This window comes from Microcaecilia unicolor, chromosome 4, assembly GCF_901765095.1.
Source record: "Microcaecilia unicolor chromosome 4, aMicUni1.1, whole genome shotgun sequence".
NCBI classification, from domain to species: domain Eukaryota; kingdom Metazoa; phylum Chordata; class Amphibia; order Gymnophiona; family Siphonopidae; genus Microcaecilia; species Microcaecilia unicolor.
Window position 1 is genome coordinate 293,969,726 of NC_044034.1, and position 23,134 is coordinate 293,992,859.

At 44.0% G+C, this 23,134-nt stretch overlaps 1 protein-coding gene across 20 annotated transcripts in view; it reads right to left on the minus strand.

Annotated features, from left to right (window-relative positions):
* Nucleotides 1–23,134, minus strand: part of CAMK2B (calcium/calmodulin dependent protein kinase II beta) — a 453,822-nt gene that overhangs the window by 409,159 nt on the left and 21,529 nt on the right. The gene's annotated exons all lie outside the window — the stretch shown is intronic.

Consider the following 23,134-nt stretch of genomic DNA (forward strand, 5'->3'; position numbering starts at 1 on the left):
TCATTCTTTCTAGCACTGTGTCTGCCTTTGCTCAGTGTCCAAAGCATATTTAAATTGTGTCATGTCTTGGTTTCCACAGCCTCTGCTGGTAGATTATTCTTGGTATCTTCCATCTTATCAATGAAGAAGTATGTTCTTATTCCTCTAAGCCTACCTTCACATCACGACTCCCTTGTCTCTTGGCTTTATTGAAGCCTATTTGGATGTTTCTGTCATAATCCCTTTCTTCTCCAGTGAGTAAATTTTGTGTGTCGTAAGTTTCTATCTATAGGGTTTGTATTGCAAGCCTTGTATCATTTTTATAGGCCTTCTGTGAGGGACAACCCTACCACTCAATGGACTAAATGTCTGCCTAAGATGATGTGGCACCAGCCTGGCAAGAAAGCAGCATTTAAAAGCAGCTGTTAATACGGTGATGTGTGTTTCAACACATGGCTAGACTCAAATCCTCGAGATAATGTGCATCATCTGCATGTTTTTCTTCAAGTTCCTCAGCAATGTTGCTAATAAAGATACTGAAAGAACCAGTCTTAGTATCGAGCCTGAGGGCACCCCTCTGGTCATTTTACCTTCACAGAGAAGACTTAACCTCCCTCCTGTTCCTCATCCATGTTACAGCTCTCTGATCTACTCTCATACTATCTCGCTTACCAGTTTTCTATGCAGAACAGTGTCAGAAGCCTTACTTAGATCAGATAGTCAACATCTACCCAAACCTCCCTAATCTACTCAATCAAATTTATGTGACAGAATCTTCTTTCTGAAATTACATTGTCTGGCATCCTGTCATTTGTTTCACAGCGTTTTCTTTAGCTTTTCCCATGGCTGATGACTAATGAGTCTGTAGTTTCCAGTCTCCAATATCTCCCCACATTTTCTTTCCTCCAGTTGTTTGGAACTTCACTAAGGACAAGTTGAAGAGAGACACGAGGAACACAGGCAGCACATTCATGGGCTTTCAACATCCTGTGGTGTGCACCATCTGGTCCTATGGCCTTATCTACCCTCATTCATGGAAGTATGTCAAGTACATCCTTCTCTTTTTGTTTTTATATACTAACAATCTGAGTATGCATTTACTGCAGGTTATGAACAATAAAACATCCTATAATAACATAAAAACATAATGAATGTCTAATTAGATTTTATTGCAGTACCTTCTCATTAGTCATATCATAGTCCCATTTACTGCCCCCTAATACTTCCAAGGACTGTGACAAGTTAGTAGCTAGGGCTTGTCAGAAGAGTGGGGGAAAGCCTACTACATGTCCCAGAAGGCATTGAGAGCACCAGCTCAAACACCCAAAGTTGTGCTGCCTTAATGGAAGAGGATCCTGCCCTTCCAAGACTTCCTCTAGAGGGCAGTGATCCAGTGTAATGGCCATTAGGAATAAGACTCCCACCAAGAAGAAGGTAGATGGGTAGCCAGGGAGTGTCCTAGGGACCTATGCTAGTTCTCCTAGGGGGAAGACCAAGTGGGAGGTCTCCTCACTGAAGAGGGTGGGGTGTGGCCATTTCCAGCCAGTTGAAAATATGCCAAGCTGAGCAACAGGGAAGAGGACCCCAGCCCAATAGAGGAGTGAAAATAGGAAGGGGAGGATCTTGAGCCCAGGAATTGTAAGCAGACACTTTTGAAACCTGATGAAAGCTCAGTAGAGATGAAGGTGGAAGAGACAAACTGCATGGAGACCAAAGGGACCCGATACCTCAATCTCACTAAAACTATGAAGTTAAGGTTGTGAACATTATCTGGCTATTTTTATTGTTGTAGAGAAAACCGGGCTGGAAGGTTTCAGTTTGGATGGATCAACAGCAGCTGTGGATGGGATCAGTGTGATTTCTAACACTGGGAGGGAGGAGGGCTGCATAGCCTTGGCACAAAAACTAGAAAGTCAAGGCTGAATTTTTGTTGAACCCTGCGTTTGTAAAGTTTGGGTTTTGAACAAAAGCGATGAGAAAAACATGGGATTTTCATTGTCTCCATTAAAAGACTCCTAAGGAAGTGGCATAAAGAAAGTAGGATAGCGTGGCTGGTGAAAGGGGACACCATACTGGTGAAATAATGGAACTGAATAAAGCATGAATAAATAGCTGCTAAAGATAAGACAATGTTTTGCGGAATTTTCTTTTTCTTTTTCTTGGTGTTTTTGAATGAACTGTGTCCCTGTGGGAAGAAACTGCACAACTGCAGTGGTGATATCACGGGAGTGGATGCAAGAGCAGGAACAGAGCAACTAGAGCATTGAATTGGGACTCTCAACGCTTATATTACAGATACCTCATGACAGGACCCTATTTAAGAAAAACATATCTTCAGCCTTGTCATTTAGTTTAGTTTCCCAAGTATATGGGATTTTTCATTTCATTCATTTTTTTAAATAACTTTATTGTTTCAGGGCTAATGTTGTCAATAGTGTGTCCTATTGTGCAATATGTATCTCTTCATAAAATGTACATAATTGAGCAACAGAACACCAGTGTATACTACTGTACAATAGTGTGTATATTTAACATAGGGAAAACAACATTTCAAATGAATGCACAGCCTTAGTAAATACTGAGCAAAACAACATCTTTAAGATTTCTGTCTTCTGCTGGTTCTCTTCTTTCTACATCCTATGTTTTCTTTTTATCTTAACTATTACCCCTCAAAACTCCAGAGGGGAAATAGTTAAGATAAAAGGAGCGGAGATGCCTATAGCCAATTGAATAAGTTTATTTGCATGTTTGTAGACTGCTAGGAAAGTAAGCCATCTTCTTATATTCTAGCAATCTTAACAATTGCCCCTCTGGATGTGTTTTTCCCCCCTCCCTGTTATATATCTAAAGATGGTTTTCTCTCTTCTTTTTATTCATTGGACAATGTTTTTTTCTCCATTTGTGCCTATGCTAGTATTCTGTAAATTGTGCACATAAGTGGTAGTGCCACCCATGTAGATAAGCCCCTTGCATTTACACGCCAAACCACTTACGTGCCCTCACAGAATAGCACTCAGTCACTGTGCTGTAACATGTGTAACAGCCAGTTGCCTGTAAATTTACATATGCAACTAAAAGTAAGTGCTTTGTTATAGAATTGTCCTTCATGTGCCCTAATGGAAAACAGTACTTGAAGAACTGCCTTGCAGTATGTTTAAAACAGACTGGGTGTATTAATCAGTGGCATAGCCATAGGAGGGGGGGGAGGCTTAGGTTCAGGGACCTAGCCCCCCCCCCCCCCCCTAGTTTGGGCTCAGGCCACCTTCAAAAAATTGCAGTACCAGATTCATGGCTGTTAGGGATTCTCAAGTCCCGACAGCCAAAGAAGATTCGTGACCTGAGCCCCCACCCACTCTGCCTGAGCAGCAGAAACTGGAAGGGTGCTCCCAGCTACTGATGCTGGCATTTCTGTGCATGTTCACTTCATTGAACTGAGCATGTGCGGAAGTGCCGGCATCAATGGTTGGGGCATTCTACCGACTTTCTCACTGCTTCAGCACGAGTAGTGGCTCCGATAGAGAATCTCCATCTGGCGGAACTTGAGCATCCCCGCCAGCAAAGGTATGATTGGGGGGGGGGGGGGGCTGAGAGTAAATGCTTGCCTCCCTCCAAAATGAGTTCTGCCTATGCCACTGGTATTAATTATTTAAAAATTCCTAGCTGGCTTTCTAATTTGGGAAGAAGAGAAATTATAAGAAGGGGTGTCTTTCTCCCACTTTTTATTTTCTGCCAAGCTGACCTGAGGGGATGCAGAGCTTTCCCTAGTCAGCCCAGGATAAAAATAAAGAGGGATATCTCCTCTATTCCAACCTCCCAAGAACTAGGCAGAGCCTTGAGGGTACACTCTCAAGCTAACGCAGCAGAGGGAAAAAGGAAAGAAAGGTATTGTGTCTGGAAAGGAGCTTAACACCTTCTAATCTTGTACCTGACAGAGAGAACTCTACCTACAAGTGCAAACATGCTGTATGTTAGTCCAGATTCAGCTAGGACAACTAAGGGAGAAGGTGTGTAGTACAAATATTGAAGGCTAGGACAATCAACCTTCTCATGGGACAGGAATCAAACCTGTCCCATGGGAACTCACATTTGTGAGTGAGTGAGTGGAGTGTTTCACAGAATCAAAGGTGAGAATCTGCTACGAACTAAAAATACAAGAGGATAGAGAAGCGACTGAAGAAGAAGATCAGAATTTGAGGAGTGTATAATAAAGAGAGAAGGAAAGCACACAAGAAGACGTGGTGAGCTACAATCCCAGCCTCTGTTTTTATTTTTCTACTTTGTCCAAAATGTCTGTGAAGTTACAGATGATCTGTTAAAAAATGTTTTTTTAACACCCAGCAGATTATATTTTTACCCTAACACTGTGGTAAACTGTTCTTTTTTGGAAGTGGGCTGTGAAGAGTGAACTTGAAGACATAGCTGAGGTAAGAAGTTGTCTCCCCATATAGAGCCCTGAGAGTTCCTCTCCCCTCAGAACCCACATCTTAAACCTCTATACCCTTTGGAGCTGCACCTAATCCCAGCCCACCGAGGGGCTTGTTATTGAAAACAATGCCTTTCTAGGGACATGAGGAAAAAAAGGGTCTTTGAGGGATTGAAACCATGAAAGAATCTGGTGCACCTGCCCACCTACTACATTGCATTAAATTTTTTTTTTTTTAAATGGTAGGTCTTTTTGTTTTGATTAGGATTCTAAAGAATAAAATTATCAAAGTGGGCCACCATTAAGATATGTTATTTTACCACTAACTCGTGCTAGAGACCTAGTTACTAATAAATAGAGTTAACAGTAAAATAATACATCTTAATGATAACCCATGTTGATAACTTCCCCCTAAATGCTCCTCTTCGTTCTCTTGTCCTTCGTTGTTCCTTAAAGCTCTATTGTGTGGAAGAGACACCCAGTCTATTTTGGCTCTTAATTTATTCAATCTTTACCTTAGCTTTTGCTTCATTTATTCCAATGGTTCCCAAACCTGGTCCTGGAGCACCCCAGCCAGTCAGGTTTTCAGGATACCCACAACGAATATTCATGAGAGAGATTTGCATGTACTGCTCCATTGCTTTCTGTACACTGACAATGTTCAGCTGATGACATGCAATGTTTCTGGTCAGGTACCACAAATCAGTTTGTTAAATGATAGCCTGAATGTAGTAGCAAATTGGCTTTTATCACACAAACTCGTGCTGAATCCTCAGAAGTGTGAAGCCATATGGACTGCCCCACTTGGCTTAACTGTTGGCCTTAGATTTCCCTGTAAGTAAAACCTCATTCTTAGTTCTGCATAAATTCATTCAAATTGTTCTGTACTAGGGCCAAAGGATCTCTAAACATTCTCAATTGTTTAGATTACTGCAATGTGCTCATTATTGGTTTAAAGAATTCATCTATCAAGTGGCTTCAAGTAATTCAGGGTAGAACTGTTACAATGTTAGGTGGTGCCAAGAAAATAGGCTATGCAACACCCTTTTTTGTGGATCCATATTAGCTTGCTATTTCTGGGCAACACAAGTTCAAAATTCTGATGTTAACCATGCATTAGACTCAAACTACCCATAATCCCCTTCATTCTATAAACTTGTATGGATATTTTTGCACATAGCACACAAAGTTGTGCATTCAGGTTATAGAATAGTGGCAGTTAAACATGTAAGTTAATTGCCTAATTAAGTGCAAATCAACAGTATTTAGGCACAAGCATGTATGACTGTCATAGAGATAACAAATGCTCACACCTAAAGTTATGCACATAACTGCAGACTTACCCTAGTATTCTTTGATGACATTTAATTGATGTTACAGAATTTGCACTTAGCTCACACACTTTAGGTGCCTAACTTTAGGCGATGTGTATGAATTATCCCCAGTGGGGGCATTCTATACCAGTGTGCTTGGCACATATTCTATAGAGGAAAGTGTAGACATAGAGTGGAGGAGTAGCCTAGTGGTTAGTGCAGTGGACTTTGATCCTGGGGAACTGGGTTCAATTCCCACTGCAGCTCCTTGTGACTGTGAGCAAGTCACTTAACCCTCCATTGCCCCAGGTACAAAATAAGTACCTGTATATATGTAAACCGCTTTGAATGTAGTTGCAAAATACCACAGAAAAGTGGTATATCAAGTCCCATTTCCCTTATAGAATACTATCAAAACCAGGTATATACATGCTTAGGTGTGAACACATAGCCAGCCAGCCATAGAACTGCTTTAAAAAGCTGTGTCTGTGTTACGGAGGTAAGTGCATAACTTAATGCATTCTATAAGGTCTATGTGTAAGTGTGCATCTCACCCATGCTCTGCCCAGACTCCACCCACCCACCTGCAAACACACTATCAGATATATAACATAATAGTTACTTTTGGCATACACACACATATATATGCACATACATGTGCATATGTTGTTATTCTAATCATATGTGTGTAATTTGCATGTATATGTTAGCATGTACTTTATAGAATTACCCCCAATATGGGTCAGAAGGGCTCATTCTTTATCTTCCATCTTGTACTTCCAGATCTTTCCAGTGTAAGCTGTTGGCCATCTCTTCATCTAGAGGAATAAGCTGGAATTTACGTGTGATACTTCCTTTAATTTCATAGTCCTTTTTCCTTGAAATACTACACCTAGTTACATTAGAAACAGAACTTTGCATCTGCAGTTTAAGGTGAACATTAAGAGATGGATTTTTTTCTCAGTTGGCAATGTTTGAAGGTCAGTTGTTGCTCACCATCTGTTGAGGTTCCTGTTGGTAGGTGGCTTCCTGCTTCTTGCAAATGTACATGCTTGATTGATCCCTTGCTTAATTGTTTTCATATGGGAAAGTGTGGATTTTATATTGTGACCCATGTGCCACTAAAAACCATCTTATTGGTAAAGATCCTTATTCTCCCAGTTACATCTCATGTCATCAATGTACCCATGACCACCTTTTTTGCACTACTCGTTCAGCAGTATTTCTTCTGATCCCTTGTGGTAGGCAGGTAGCACTTCTGAAGTGGTCATAGATTCAGCTACCTGACCAACCCCCATCACAAACTTGTACTGCTGTTGAATCCATGCAAGCTCATCGTTCACCAGGGGCCTTTCTTATTGGTCTAATTAACCTCTGGACTTTCTGCCCACCTCTCAATGACTGAGACACCTGAAAGGCAAATGACTGTTCTCATCCCAGGGTTATATCACTGCTTTGTATCTTCATTTTCAGCATCTCCTACCAGAATTTGCTTATCCTTTGGGTATCCCTGCTACCTCTTGCAGCAGGGCCCCAGAATTCCTTTTGTTAATGTAATTGAGAAAATTCTGGAGTCCCTGCTCTCTGTATAAGTGAGGTAATAGAGGCTGGCTTTTTGTGTCAGGTTCCTAGAATGGGGGTTTCATTTTGGTAATTTTTGAGAGAAACAATCCAAGGCCCTAGTGAGTATAGAAAGAGGTATGTGTCTTTTTTTTTTTTTTTTTTTGTCTACTAGAGGAGGAGGAAGGAAGCTGTTGTTTCCAGGGTTAGCCAGGATTTGTCAAGTAGGGGAATTTCCATAGGCTTGCTAGGCCTGATAAGGAAGAGGAGGAGGAATAGTAGTTCCATGCCAGGAAAGGCTGGAGTGATTTGCTATCCAGGGGATGTTCAACTTTGGGCACACTTCTGAGATGTGCGTGCAAATTAATTGGCTAATGCATTCTGAACCATGAATAATTGGGTGCTAACAACCAGTTATTGATGTTAATTGGCACTCATTAAAATGTGCATCTGGCTTTGTGCTATCCCCTAAGGCAGAACTCCTAATTCCCATGGTGTGTACCTCAAAAGGAGGTGTGGCCATGGGCACATCGGGGCCATTCTGAAAAGTTGTGTGTGGAACTACAGAATACTGCCTACCTCCACCTAATTGGGCACCAGCATTTACATCAGCTTTTAACAGGCATAAGTCTGCCTCCCAAAAATTAGGCACAGGATCCGCGCTAAAACGCTATTCTATATAAGGCACATGCCATTTATAGAATAGTGATTAGCGCTGAATTTTTTTCAGTGCCCAAGTTTCAGCGACATTTACTGAATCCAGCCTTATGTATTAGGTTGGGCATACAAAGTTGCTTCCTCGTAGAAATTACAATAAACCCCAAAACAATATCCTATATAATAATTTCCAACTCCAACGTTCTGAAGCTGACTCTGTGGCACTAAAGGGTTTGTAGGGTCTGTGCTGCCTGAAACCATCTGTCTCACTGTCCCGCCCTCGCGTCATAACATTATGACGTCGAGGGTTGAACACTGAGAGGGAAAGGGACGCAGCATAGTTGCCAGGCACAGCAACGCAACATCACAAACATGAGGGTGACGACATCCCTCCCTCCCTCCCTTCCAGTTCCAGGCCCTCTCCCTTCGATGTTTAAAAGTCATCTTCACTTACCAAGTCAGGGTTACGGCGGCCGAGCCTGCATGCCTTTTACCGCTGCTGGCGGCCGCTGTAACCCCAATGAGGTAAGTCAAGATGACTTTTAAACTTCGTAGGGAGGGGGCCTAGAACTGGGAGGGAGGGAGGGAGCCTGAAACTCGGACGGAGGGGAGAACCCTGAAACTCGTAGGGAGGGAGGGAGGGGTGGACCCTTAAACTCGGAAGAAGGGGGGACCCTGAAACTCGGAGGGAGGGAGGTGGGAGGAACCTGGAACTCGGAGGGAGGGAGGGAGGGGACGACCCTGGAACTCGGAGGGAGGGAGGGGACGACCCTGGAACTTGGAGGGAGGGGATGACCCTGAAACTCGGAGGGAGGGAGGGAGGGAGGGAGGGGGACGACAACCCTGGAACTCAGAGGGAGGGAGGGAAGTAGGAGGGACAACGACCCTGGAACTCGAAGGGAGGGGGAACCCTGGAGCTGGGAGGGAGGGAGGGGGGCGCCCCTGGCACACACTCTCAATCTCACACACACACTCTCTCTCTCACAGACACACTTGCACCCAGTCTCACTCTCTCCCTGTCACACACACACACTCGCACATTCACTCTCTCTCTCTCACACAGTCACTCTCACAAACACTCTCTCAAACATACACACTCCGAGGAAAACCTTGCTAGCGCCCGTTTCATTTCTTTCAGAAACAGGCCTTTTTTACTAGTTTAATATAGAAGCATCCCATTAGCTGCCTCATATAAACATTATGATATAAATAACCATTTGTCACACCTTGATTCAACTCTTTTGACATCAGTTACTTGTGACCCATCCCTGTACACCTAGGATCACAATTTCCCACCATAAACTTCTCACTCTAAACTCTCTTACCTTCAGAATTTTCTAATGAAAGCTTCCAGCAAATCTTGAACACAAAGCAAATCTGCACTAATTGCAACTAAATAAAACTGGATCCAAACTGATCCCATCTCCCCCCCCCCCCCCCCCCCCACCCCCAATCCAATTTACTCTGCTTTATCTCCACATCAGACACAGAGCTGTCATAAAACCAGGTCTTGAGTTTCTTCTTGAAACTCTGATTACTGAGCTTCCACCTAAGCTCAACCAGCATGCCACTCCAAAAGCGGGAGCCATGCCCCTCAAAGTTTTCTTTCTTTCTGGCACGTGTTGATCTGTTTCTCCAATAAAGCAGTCAGTAAATAGACTGAAGTAGTTGACAATTAGAAACATACTGGACTAGTTCTTCCTGCAGATAGTGTCCCTAGACCTGTACGTCTTGTACATCTAAACGCTAAGTTCAACATTTTAAAAAAGCACTTGTTTTATTGGTAGGCATGTAAAGTCCTTAATAATGTGAGTGCCTTATTCTCACTTTCTTTGACCTGTGACCACTGTGGCTGAGTTCTGTACAATTCAGTGAAATTTTTATTGTATTTTCTAATCCCAGGTACTCTGAGCTAAAACTGTGAATATATTACCATCTGCATTGTCAGCCTTTTAAATCTGATCTGCAAAGATTTGGGCATATTTGATCATCATTAGGTTCAGAAAAGCTTTCCTGTCCATTATAATAGCTTGGGGCACCATGGTCAATGCCAAATTGAGAACCAAGCCCAGATTGCAACAGGGATCAGGAATACTCTTCCCACCACTGGTAGTGATTTAAATGCTTGCATGGTGGATACACCCACCCATAACAGCTCCTTTAGCAGAACTGCGGTTTAATCTGCTTATACATATCCAATCATTAGCAGTGATAAGTGATACACACCCTCTCCTGAATCCTTAATTGGCAAAAAGATCTGAATATCGTCTATAGAAAAGAAAATATTTCAAATCAAAATCTCATATTACAGCTATGAGCAGTTGTGAGAACGTTAAAAAGAATAGGGAAGAGTGGAGTCCTTTGTGGTTTAACCCACACTGTAACATCCAGGGTTTCAATCCAGTCTTATCCTTGCTCACTCTTCAGTTCCTGTCCACTGAAAAGGAACAGGACCAGCTATCTTTAAGTTCTAGTTTACCCCATCTAGACAGAGCAAAAGGTGGCAGAGAGGTCTAGGAAGCCTGGACTGCAACTCTACATCATAAATTGTAATCACCCAACAGTGCTGTGAGGACCATCTCAGTGCTAAAGCACATATAGCACTCAAATTGCAAAAGAGGTAGAAGATCATGTGATTTAAAAAAAAAACCCAAACCCCTTAATTGGATAGTGGCAAAATGATTAATGGGCTCATTTTCGAAAGAGAAGGACGTCCATCTTTTGACATAAATCAGAAGATGGACGTCCTTCTCCCAGGGACGTCCAAATCGGTATAATTGAAACCTGATTTAGGACGTCTCCAACTGCACTCTGTCGCAAGGACGGCCAAAGTTCAAGGGGGCATGTCTGAGGTGTAGCGAAGGCGGGACTTGGGCGTGCCTAACACTTGGACGTCCGTGACCTATAATCAAAAAAAGCAAGGATGTCCCTGACGAACACTTGGATGTTTTCACCTGGACGTGTTTTTATTACGAATAAGGCACAAAAAGGTGCCCGAAATGACCAGATGACCACCGAAGAGAATCGGGGATGACCTCCTGTTACTCCCCCAGTGGTCACTAACCCCCTCCCATCCTCAAAAAACATCTTTAAAAATATGTCATGCCAGCCTCAGAGGTCATACTCAGGTCCATAACAGCGCATGCAAGTCCCAGGAGCAGTTTTAGTGGGTACTGCAGTACACTTCAGACAGGCAGACCCAGGCCCATACCCCCTACCTGTTACATTTCTGGAGGAAACAACGAACCCTCCAAAACCCACCACAAACCCACTGTGCCCACATATAGGTGCCCCCGTCACCCGTAAAGGCTATGGTAGTGGTATACATTTGCGGGTAGTGGGTTTTGGGGGGCTCATCACACAAGGTAAGGGAGCTATGTACCTGGGAGCAATTTATGAAGTCCACTGCAGTGCCCCCTAGGGTGCCCAGTTGGTGTCCTGGCATATCAGGGGGACCAGTGCACTACAAATGCTGGCTCCTCTCACGCCCAAATGGTTTGCATTAGGACATTTTTGACATGGAAGTCTTTGGTTTCGAAAATCGCCGAAAGTCAGAAACATCCACGTCTAGGGCCATCCAAATCTAGGGACATCCAAATTTAAGGATTTGGACATCTCTGACGGTATTTTCTAAATGAAAGATGGACGTCTATCTTGTTTTGAAAATACGGGTTTCCCCGCCCCTGGATTTTGCCATTTTGCAAGGACATCCAAATCGCAACTTGGACATCCCTTTCGAAAATGCCCCTCCATGTGACTTAGCAAGGAATGGCAGATTAGTAACCCCTGTATATCTCCCAGGCTGCATTACATTGAGTGAATCTTTTTTGCTAAGATTGACTGAAAAATAGTAAATTTCAAAGCTTTTGGGTATAATCCCAACCTTGAGTGATAAATAAAAGTTCTTGGCTATTTAATGAGATCATCAGTAGGCTGTCAGAAAAGCCAAAATGTGCATGAGTCCATCTCAAAAATGCCCTTTTCATCTTCCTGAATGTCTCCAGATACACTCTCTCTCTCTCTCTCTCTCTCTCTCTCTCTGATTCACCTCCTAACTTTAGTGCTTCACCCATGGGCACCTTCTTTCCTTCCTGTTGATTTGTGGACTGTTAAATCGGTTTGTGCCAAATGCTTTTGATTGCTTATGATGTGATTGAACTAATGGGCTCAGAGAACACTGACATGGGTCAACAAATAATTCCCCCAACATATCATTGGGCAACCACTTCTGACCTTGAATCCTGAGTGATCAATAAAAGACGATCTGATCTTATCAGTTTTAGCAGCAGAAAACAGGGTAAATTACTCACAATTTGAAGCATCTTCCTGGACCAACCTATGCTGCTGGTCTATGACACAACATCTTGGTCAGTGAAAAAGTTCTTCTGTGCTGTTAATAGCAACTACTATAGTTTTTGCACAAAATGCTTTCTAATGGTTAGAGTTGCAGGCTAAGAGCCAGGGAAGCCTGGTTCAGATCCTACTAACACCCCTGGTGATTTTCAGCAAGTCACTTAACCCTTCACTGCCTCAGGTACAAACATGAAGGGTAGTTCTATAAGTGAACACATGTAGTTACATGCATAATTTGGACTTCAATTGCAGTATGCACTATTCTATAAGGTAACGGGAGGGGCATGGGCGTGTCTCTAACTTATGCACATAACTTATAAAATACTGTCACTTAAGTGCATAGTATGGAACATTTAGCCATGCTCATTTAATGCCAGCCATTGGCCTGGTGAAACTGATCATGTCAATGCCAACTTAATATTCTATAACGAGATGTTATTATAGAATAGGCACTCAGTGAGCAACATTGGTGCACCTAACTGGAAGGGTCCAGTGATAAAAAGCCTCCCTTAGATTGGGAGCCCTCCAGAGACAGGAAAATACCTATGATACCCGAATGTACCTCACCTTGAGGTACAATTGAGGAAAGGCACAAGCTAAATCCAAAAATCACTTCCCTTCTCCTTTTCAGTTTCCTTCCTGTAAATCTTAATGCTCTGTTCTCTCTTGTTCCAGTCTGCCTCAGTAACCCCTGCTGCTGTTTTTACCATTCTCTTTTCAGTTCTTTTAGAGCCTCTGTATATCATGGTGCAGGATGGCTTTTAGGAGACAATCTAGATTTAATCTGCGCCACATGGGCAATTTCATAAAGGGGGCCTAAATGCACACACTAATTTATAGAATAGGTGCACTTAAGTGTGTGAATGATGTCACAAGTTAGCATTTACACCCATATGCACTAGTTGCTATGCTATAAAATTAGCACACTAGTCACAAGGCACATAACAGCAAATAATCTGTAGCAATGGGCGGAGCATGGGCATTCAGCCTAGCAATGCGTAGACCTTGTAGAATAACATCAGATGCGTGCATTGCACGTTTATAGTTTATTAATGTTTGCTATACCGCCCAAACTGACTTTGCAGGATAGGGCAATGTACATACTAAATAACATATAAGAAAGTAAAAGAAACTCTAGTGTTTGACAGGACAGTAAAGCACTCATTCATAGGAGTAGACAACAGACAAACAGGTAAGGGAAGGGACCGTGGAAGGGGTAATAAAAACATCATAGATAGCTCAGAGAACACAAAGATAATAAAAGGTGTGGAGAACACCCCTCGTGCATCTGGCACCCGAACACTTGCACAAATAACCAAGTTTTAAGTTCTATTTTAAAGTTTTTAAAGGAGCAATTGCTGCGGACCAGTACCAGCTTATGCCTGCCATTGATCTGGTGTAAGCTGTCACATGAGTTATCTTGTTGGGCAGACTGGATGGACCGTGCAGGTCTTTTTCTGCCATCATCTACTATGTTACTATCCTGCTTATAATCGAAATAGAAAAACGCCTATATTGTGACCCAAATCGGGAGATAGACGTTTATCTCACAAAAACGAATAAAGCGGTATAATCGAAAGCCGAATTTGGACGTTTTCAACTGCACTCCGTCGTGGATGCGGACAAAGTTGATGGGGGCGTGTCGAAGGCGTGGTGAAGGCAGAACTGGGGCGTGGTTATCGGGCGATCAGAGATGGGCGCCTTTCGCTGATAATGGAAAAAAAATATGCGTTTTTAGCGAGAATTTAGGGCACTTTTCCTGGACCCTGTTTTTCCACGAATAAGGCCCCAAAAAGTGCCCTAAATGACCAGATGACCACTGGAGGGAATCGGGGATGACCTCCCCTGACTCCCCCAGTGGTCACAAACCCCCTCCCACCACAAAATATGCCGTTTCACAACTTTTTATTTTCACCCTCAAATGTCATACCCATCTCCCTGGCAGCAGTATGCAGGTCACTGGAGCAGTTATTAGGGGGTGCAGTGGACTTCATGCAGGTGGACCTAGGCCCACCCCCCCCCCCCCACCTGTTACACTTGTGCTGGTAAATGGGAGCCCTCCAAACCACCCCCCAAATCCACTGTACCCACATGTAGGTGCCCCCCTTCACCCCTTAGGGCTATAGTAATGGTGTAGACTTGTGGGCAGTGGGTTTTGAGGGGGATTTGGGGGACTCAACACCCAAGGGAAGGGTGCTTTGCACCTGGGAGCTGTTTTACCTTGGTTTTTTTTTTTGTAAAAGTGCCCCCTAGGGTGCCCGGTTGGTGTCCTGGCATGTGAGGGGGACCAGTGCACTACGAATCCTGGCCCCTCCCACGAATAAATGTCTTGGAGTTATTCGTTTTTGAGCTGGGCGCTTTCGGTTTCCATTATCGCTGAAAAACAAAAACGCCCAGCTCAAAAAAAGATAAACGTTCATGTTTTTCGAAAATACGCTTCGGTCCGCCCCTTCACGGACCCGTTCTCGGAGATAAATGCCCATGGAGATAGACGTTTCCGTTCGATTATGCCCCTTTATGTTACCTATGTTTCAGCAGAGCAGCATTGCACTGCTATTAAATAATGCAGCCATTCCCAACCCAGTCCTCAGAGCACACCTAGTCCCATTAGGTTTTCAAGATATCCACAATGAATATGCATGAGAGAGATTTGCATGCACTGCCTCAGTTACATGCAAATCTAACTTATGAATATTCATTGTGGATATCCATAAAACCCAATCAGACAAGGTGTTCCCTGCTGTATGTAATACATAAGGTGTACCTTTATGTGCTTATAGAATTGGCTCTAAGTACGCATCTTTGTTGTGCCTATATTTAGGGGCCACTTTATAGAATTGCCCCCCTACTTGTTCAAGCGCTTCGTATATTGTGTTCCATTTATTGGCCAGTAAATCTAAAGAGTGCAGCTAGGACTTCTATTCCAGTAAAGCAATGGCAATTCTAAACAAATCCTTGTCATTTACCCCCCCCCCCCCCCTCCCCCCTTTGCCATTCCTGGGGCATTTTCAAGTCTGATTTCCAAATTCCAATGCAGAAGTCTAACAAAGAATGATGTGTTAACTTTAGACTGATATAGCAATCAAAAAATGTCTCCTTTAAATGTACGTTAAAACTATGTAATGTTACAAAAGATGACAAATCCAGAGCAAACTGGATGATTAAAAAATTAACAGGCTAATAATCAACCACCATGGTTGGATTTTTGTTGTTATTGTTGTTGCTAAATACTGGCCACAATATCAAAAAATAAAATAAAATAAAAATTCTATCCAGTGGCAGTATCCAGATAGAGTTGACAAGTACTTCTGTCAGGATAGCAGTGCTACTGAGCCCATTATCTAGATAGCTAACCAGAAAAGGCTGGGACAGCTTTTCTGCTCTCCTAACTTTATCTGGATAGTTATCCAATTGACAACCTTCACTCCGCCTCGGTACTGTCCTGGCACACTCTGAACAGGTGGTGTGTAATGATTTTGAGCTGCTCTATCTAGACAGTGCATTGAATATCGATGGATGCCCCAGTCAGCAGCATTTATTTGGATAGTAGCTGCCTCTATCTGAGTGAGTGTTTTAAATACTGGCCCAGTTATGAGCAATGGCCTTCTGGCAGTCTATAAATCAACAGAATTCCAGTACTGCCAGTCAACTCTAATTTCGGTAGCACACATTCACAATCACTTGACTTGTAATATCCAATTCTATATGCACTAAAACTTTAACAGTAACAACCAAAGCTCCTCCTTTCTTTCCTAACTTAGGGGCCTGCCTTATCTTATAGATTGAGGACATAACTGTGCAAGCATCTCCTCTAAACCACCTATTAAAAATGATCAGACTTTAGGAGGTCGCTTAAGACCTTTTTAGTTAGGAAATAAGTTGTGTCAGGTTCCAACTGAGATTTTAGTTAGATTCTTTGTATTTTATTAGTCAACATTGGCTATAAACTTGTTATTAGTAATACCTTGAATTATCTGAGGATTGGTTCATTTTCTTAAATTATTGTAACCCACAGTGAAATGTTTCAGTATTTGCAGGTTATAAGTCCTGTGTAATGTCATGTCATGTCATGTCATGTCATAGACAGTAAGGAGATCATTTTATGCATGCAAATAGCCTCATATAAAATACCAACCGGTACAAAGGTACATGCCATGACATGATGGCATGTACCTTGCCAGTGGGCAGGCACAGAGCAGAGCCTAGACAGAGCATGGGCAGAGTTAGCACATATTCACATAGATTGCAAAATCAATTAATCAATGCACATACCTATGAAAGGTCCGCACCTTCAGGTATAAGTATTTGCACCTACATTCAAGGCACGTTCTCTGCCACATATGCTAGTATTTTATAAAGACAGATAGGTGCCTACTTGTCTTTATAAAATAACACCTACACAGTCATAATCTGTAGGTTCCTATCCGTGGCGTCATGAAATAAAATTACACTATAAAGGGTAAATTCAACAAATGGCACCTAAAAATAAGCGCTGAAAATTTTATGCACTGGGTATGTGTTCTTTATAGAATAGTGCTTAAGGCATAAACTGCGCCTAACTTCCAGCACTGGCAATTGCACCTAAAATCAAGTGTAAATGATGGTGACACATTTGGCGTGGTTCGGTTGAATTCTGTATTTACGCATATAAAATTTTGGAATGCCTCTGAAATGCCCCTAGCCAAATCACCAAAAACGTACCCACGTTAGGATTTACGCACGGATTGTTATAGAATACGATCTGTGCGTAAATCCTAATTAAGGCCAATTAACACCAATAATTGGTTGTTAGCAGCAATTGTAACACAATTAAGTTGCATGTGCAATGTTAAGTCACCGTTTATAGAATCTGGGGGTAAGACGGTGGTTCTAGAATAGGGAGCAGGACGTCAGACTCACAGAAACTGAACGAAGGAAGAAGAGGACCTCGGCTGGCGGGGGTTGGGGTCATCAGCAGAGGGGGGTCAAGGTTGTTGGTGGTGGAGGGAGGGGTTCGGCAATAGCAGGGGGGTGGGGCGGGTCGGGGTGGGGAAGTCAGCGGCACCAGGGGGGGCTAAAATGTGCCCCCTCACCTCGGGCTCTGGAACCCCCTCCCGCCAAAGTCTGGCTACGCCCCTGGGTTACACTAATATTCTATAATATTGATAGGACCATGACCCTAATGGCTCACCCACTCCACTGCCTAGGCTTAAGGGTACAGCCAAAGATTTTCTGCATCTCCTTTATAGCACTAATTTTTTATGGGGGCAGAAGGGATGACAGTTTTCTCCTTTCGGCTGTCATCTCAATTGGAATCACAGCTGGGATCAAAACACAATGAGCCTTTATTCACAACCACCCAGGATTTTCTCCCCATATTTAATTTTTCCTCACAATCCAATCACTGAGGGACAGGGCTTTTTTGAGGGGGTACTTGGGGGTACTGAGTACCGGCACCTTTTCCATTGTGAGCTAAAATTGACCCTTGGATCCCAAGTTTTAATGAAAGAGCTCAGGTTCTACACACCAGTTCTGCCTTGTCATAGATTCTGTGACTGATTGCAGGGGGCCTGGCTACTGTGGGGTGGGTCCCTCAATGATCACCCCACCCCTGAAGGGTGGCCTGGCATTTGAGTACCAGCACCTTTTTCGCTAGAAAAAATGCACTGCTGAGGGACAATCTTTGTGGGACATGCAGCAGGGCTCCTTCTACACCATACAATCACAGGCTGTATATTCCTACACTAGGTGTCGCCGTTATGCAGTAAGTAGGACCTTCCCTGAACTGTGGATATTACTTCTATTACATCTCTTCTCTCTCCTTCTCTGCTCATATCCAGCAGATTGACAAGACCTGTCGTTTCTTTCTTTACAACATCCATAAAATCCGCCCCTTTCTTTCCAAGCACTCTACCAAAACCCTCATCCACACCCTTGTCACCTCTCGTTTAGACTACTGCAATCTGCTTCTTGCTGGCCTCCCACTTAGTCACCTCTCCCCTCTCCAGTCGGTTCAAAATTCTGCTGCCCATCTCATCTTCCGCCAGGGTCGCTTTACTCATACTACCCCTCTCCTCAAGACCCTTCACTGGCTCCCTATCCGTTTTCGCATCCTGTTCAAACTTCTTCTACTAACCTATAAATGTACTCACTCTGCTGCTCCCCAGTATCTCTCCACACTCGTCCATCCCTACACCCCTTCCCGTGCACTCCGCTCCATGGATAAATCCTTCTTATCTGTTCCCTTCTCCACTTCTGCCAACTCCAGACTTCATGCCTTCTGTCTCGCTGCACCCTACGCCTGGAATAAACTTCCTGAGCCCCTACGTCTTGCCCCATCCTTGGGCACCTTTAAATCTAGACTGAAAGCCCACCTCTTTAACATTGCTTTTGACTCGTAACCACTTGTAACCACTCGCCTCCACCTACCCTCCTCTCTTCCTTCCCGTTCACATTAATTGATTTGATTTGCTTACTTTATTTATTTTTTGTCTATTAGATTGTAAGCTCTTTGAGCAGGGACTGTCTTTCTTCTATGTTTGTGCAGTGCTGCGTATGCCTTGTAGCGCTATAGAAATGCTAAATAGTAGTAGTAGTTGTAGTAGTAATCTCCAGCCCCAGTTGGTCTAAGGCACTGAAGAACTGACCTGGGAACTGAATTCAAGTTTCCCACATGGCAGTGTGCAGCACTGTAGCTGCAACTGAGTAGTCCTAGAGAATCAATTCTGAATATTTGAAACAAAATGAGCAGAGCTGACAAGCTATGCAGTACATATTTTTCAGAAGGTTTTGATCTGACATGTAAACTGTTTTTTTCACCTATAGATTTTTTCATTAAATGAAGAACCTGATACCAAGAGAAGGCTTTATCAGTTACCACTGAAAGTATGAAACACAGTCATAACTCAATGACTGATGGAGCTACCCTAAAGCCCATGACAGCATGGAAACACAGCTTCAGCTGTTCTCCAGCCCCTTGCTGCCATCTTTTAGTTTCCTGCCCAGTGCTTCATTTGTTTGGACAGAGAGAGAAAAAACATAACACTGCTTTGATTTTTGAAAAACCTATTCCGATGTGCTGTGTTCCAAAGGAGGCCAGACTTTCCTTGGAAAATGAAAACTGTGACTGATCTATTATCTATTTATTTATTTACTTTTAAATTATTGATTTGAATATGTAATAATTTTATCATTTTAATTATTTAATTGATTGTTTAATTATAGAATGCTTTCATGGGATGTAAAAACTGGCTTGGATCCTAATCTTATTAAAGATATGGAAGGTGGGGGACAAGCAGCAGGGGAACAAAGTCAGAGAGAAAGAGAGTTTAAGGAAAGTCTGTACAATATTGCAGGAGCAAGGCAGCATAGAGGGATGCAGCTGGGATGAAGTGGCAGGGGATGCAAATGCTGGGGAGGTGGAAAGCCGGAGGCACAGACTAGGGAAAAGATTAGATAGGGCCAGATCTCAGTCAAATGGTGCCCTAGGTGAAAATGATTGATGGTGTGCGTTTCCCCCCTCCTTCCAACCTATCTGCAGCATTCAGTCCATGGCATGAATTAGCCAGAGTGGAGCTAGAGTGTGCATGCACAGGTATGGATCCCTACTCCCCCTGCATTCACCTGTTTTCCTTCCTCCCACACCATTATCTCTCTTGCCAGGTAACACCTACCTCATCCCCAGCCTCTGCCTCTTCCTCACTTCTCCCACCACGACATCTGCCCATATTCCCCTGCCTCCTCCCCAGTAGGACAACCACTACCACCATCATCCCTATTTTTAACCCTATAAGCATGTTCAAAACTCACAGGCCAGCACATACTGTCCACCTTATAATTGAAAGAGAAAAACGCCTAGATTTCGACCCAAATCGGAAGATAGACGTTTATCTCACATAAACGAATAAATCGGTATAATGGAAAGCCGATTTTGGACGTTTTCAACTGCACTCCATCGTGGAAGCGTACAAAGTTGACGGGGGCGTGTCGGAGGCGTGGCGAAGGTGGAACTGGGGCGTGGTTATCGGCCGAGGAGAGATGGGCGCCTTTCGCCGATAATGGAAAAAAAGTATGTGTTTGTAGCTAGAATTTAGGGCACTTTTCCTGGACCCTCTTTTTTCACGAATAAGGCCCCAAAAAGTGCCCTAAATGACCAGATTACCACCAGAGGGAATCGGGGATGACCTCCCCTGACTCCCCCAGTGGTCACTAACCCCCTCCCACCACAAAACATGATGTTTCACAACTTTTTATTTTCACCCTCAAATGTCATACCCACCTCCCTGGCAGCAGTATGCAGGTCCCTGGAGCAGTTGTTAGGGGGTGCAGTGGACTTCAGGCAGGTGGACCCAGGCCCATCCCCCCCCCTACCTGTTACAATTGTGCTGCTTAATGCTTAGTCGTCCAACCCCCCCAAACCCACTGTACCCACATGTAGGTGCCCCCCTTCACCCCTTAGGACTATAGTAATGGTGTAGACTTGTGGGCAGTGGGTTTTGAGGGGGATTTGGGGGGCTCAACACACAAGGGAAGGGTGCTATGCACCTGGGAGCTCTTGTACCTTTTTTTTCATTTTTGTAAAAGTGCCCCCTAAGGTGCCCGGTTGGTGTCCTGGCATGTGAGGGGGACCAGTGCACTACGAATCCTGGCCCCTCCCACGAACAAATGCCTTGGATTTATTCGTTTTTGAGCTGGGCGCTTTCATTTTCCATTATCATTGAAAAACAAAAACGCCCAGCTCACAAATTGTCGAATAAAACATGGACGTCTATTTTTTTCGAAAATACGGTTCGGTCCGCCCCTTCACAGACCCGTTCTCGGAGATAAACGCCCATGGAGATAGACGTTTTCGTTCAATTATGCCCCTCCACGTGTGCTATCATGATGCATGAGATTAGCATACAGGAAATTCTGGCCCATTCATTTTGAACATGATCATAGGGCCAGCAGAGATGAAAGCAAGAGGAGCAGATGCATGGGATCTTGCTTTCCCTTCAAGCCTGAATCTGGATCTGTGAATCTGAGGTGTATGGTGTTCAGAAACTTAAGAAAGCTTGCTTGGCTGCATGCACACTATAGAGAACAGTGTTTGTACTGATAGGGGAGGGGGATGGAAGGGAGTCTTCTATGGAGAATTGTTCGGGTATGGGGGGAGAATTGAGTCAAGAGATGGAGAGGTCAAGGAGAGAGTGAATGAGCAGATGGAGGGGGTATAGGTAAGTAAGTGAATAGATGGTGAAAAGGGCAGGGTAAGTGAAGGGTTTGAGGTCTAAGTTTGTAAGCCAATGTACTCCACCTGCAGTAGTAAGGATTTCCTTCTGATTTCTTCCTTTTAAAGAAGTTGGTAAGGTCCAGTTACCATTTTGGATGTAGTGGGGTGTTCAATGATGGGGGGGGGGGGAGGGAGAAAGTGAATGAGTGGAGTGATCAGAGGAGCTATGGAAAGAGAGATTGGGGGATTTTAAAGGGACTGTGATATGTAAGTGAGAAATGGGATCAGTGCAAAGATTGGAATTTCCCTCCCTATCCTGATTCTGAATCCCTTCTTTCTGCTGGATACCCCTCTCCCTCCCATTCACCCTCATTCTTCTGTTTCCTGTTCTTCTCCTCTCCCTTCCCTTATCCCTCCACCTGTCTTGCCTGTGATCCCTTTTCCATTTCCCCACTCTGAAACACACTCTCCCTCTGCTGCAACTCTCCCCTCCCCAGAACCATTCTCCTTTCTCTATTCTCTATCTCTCTCCTCCTTTCCCTGTACCAATTATTCATGTTCCTTTTGTGCTCACACACTTTGCTAAGGACCAAGCAAAGTACATGAGCACAAAAGAAGTGGCAGAAAAAAAACATTTAAAAAACTTTAAAGAAACAATATGCAAATATATGTAAATTTATGAAAAGGTGTCACAGAATTTACAAACTCTTACCACAAATTCTTGAAAAAATGTGCCACAGGAAATCAGGGGTTGTGCATATAAACAAATGATATTCAAATCATACTCCCCTGTGCCTTAATATAGTTGGTTTGAGGTTGGGGTGCCAGGGTCAAGGGAGGATAGGGGAGGGACAGAAGAGAAGATAAGAGACAGTGGTAGAAGGGATTAGAGAAGGAATGAGCCTATGAGAGAAGGCAGATGCTGGATGGAAGGAGGGGCAAGAGAAGAAGCTGCTGGATGGAACGAGGAGAGACAGGGGAGATGCTGGATGGAATGGGGAGAGGGGGAGATGCTGGATGAAAGGGGGGATATGACAGAAGGGCGAAAGAGAGAGGTGAGACACTGGATAGAAGGGGAAGAGAGAGGAGCTGACAGATGGAAGCGAGAGAGAGAGAGGAGATGCCAAATGGAAGGGAGGGGGAGAGGAAGTAGCTGATGGATGTAAGGAAGAGAGAGAGAGAGAGAGAGAGAGAGACAGGAGATACTGGATGGAAAAGGGAAGGGAGGGGAGAGATGCTGGATAGAAAGGCGTAGAAAGAAAGGGCAGATACTGGATTGAAGAGAGAGAGAGAGGAGATGGCAGGGGTGGGGGAACAGAAGATACCAGAATTCGATAGGGGAATGGAGAGAGTAGACAATGGATGGGAGCAGGGCTGCCAAGAGGGGGGGCAGGAGGGACAAAATTCCCCGGGCCCGGGCCTCCAAGGGGGGCCCGACACCGCAGTCCCACCTGCCCTCCGTCGTCGACCGTCTGCCACCGGGTTGGGCCCCCTGCATTGAATTCACAGCACTCCTCACCTCCGTGTGAAAGTGCTGCAAGCAGCAGGACAACAGATCGCCTCCCTTCGGACCTCCTTCCCTCCCTGTGTCCCGCCCTCATCTGACGTAACTTCCGCGAGGGTGGGACACAGGGAGGGAAGGAGGCCCGAAGGGAGGCA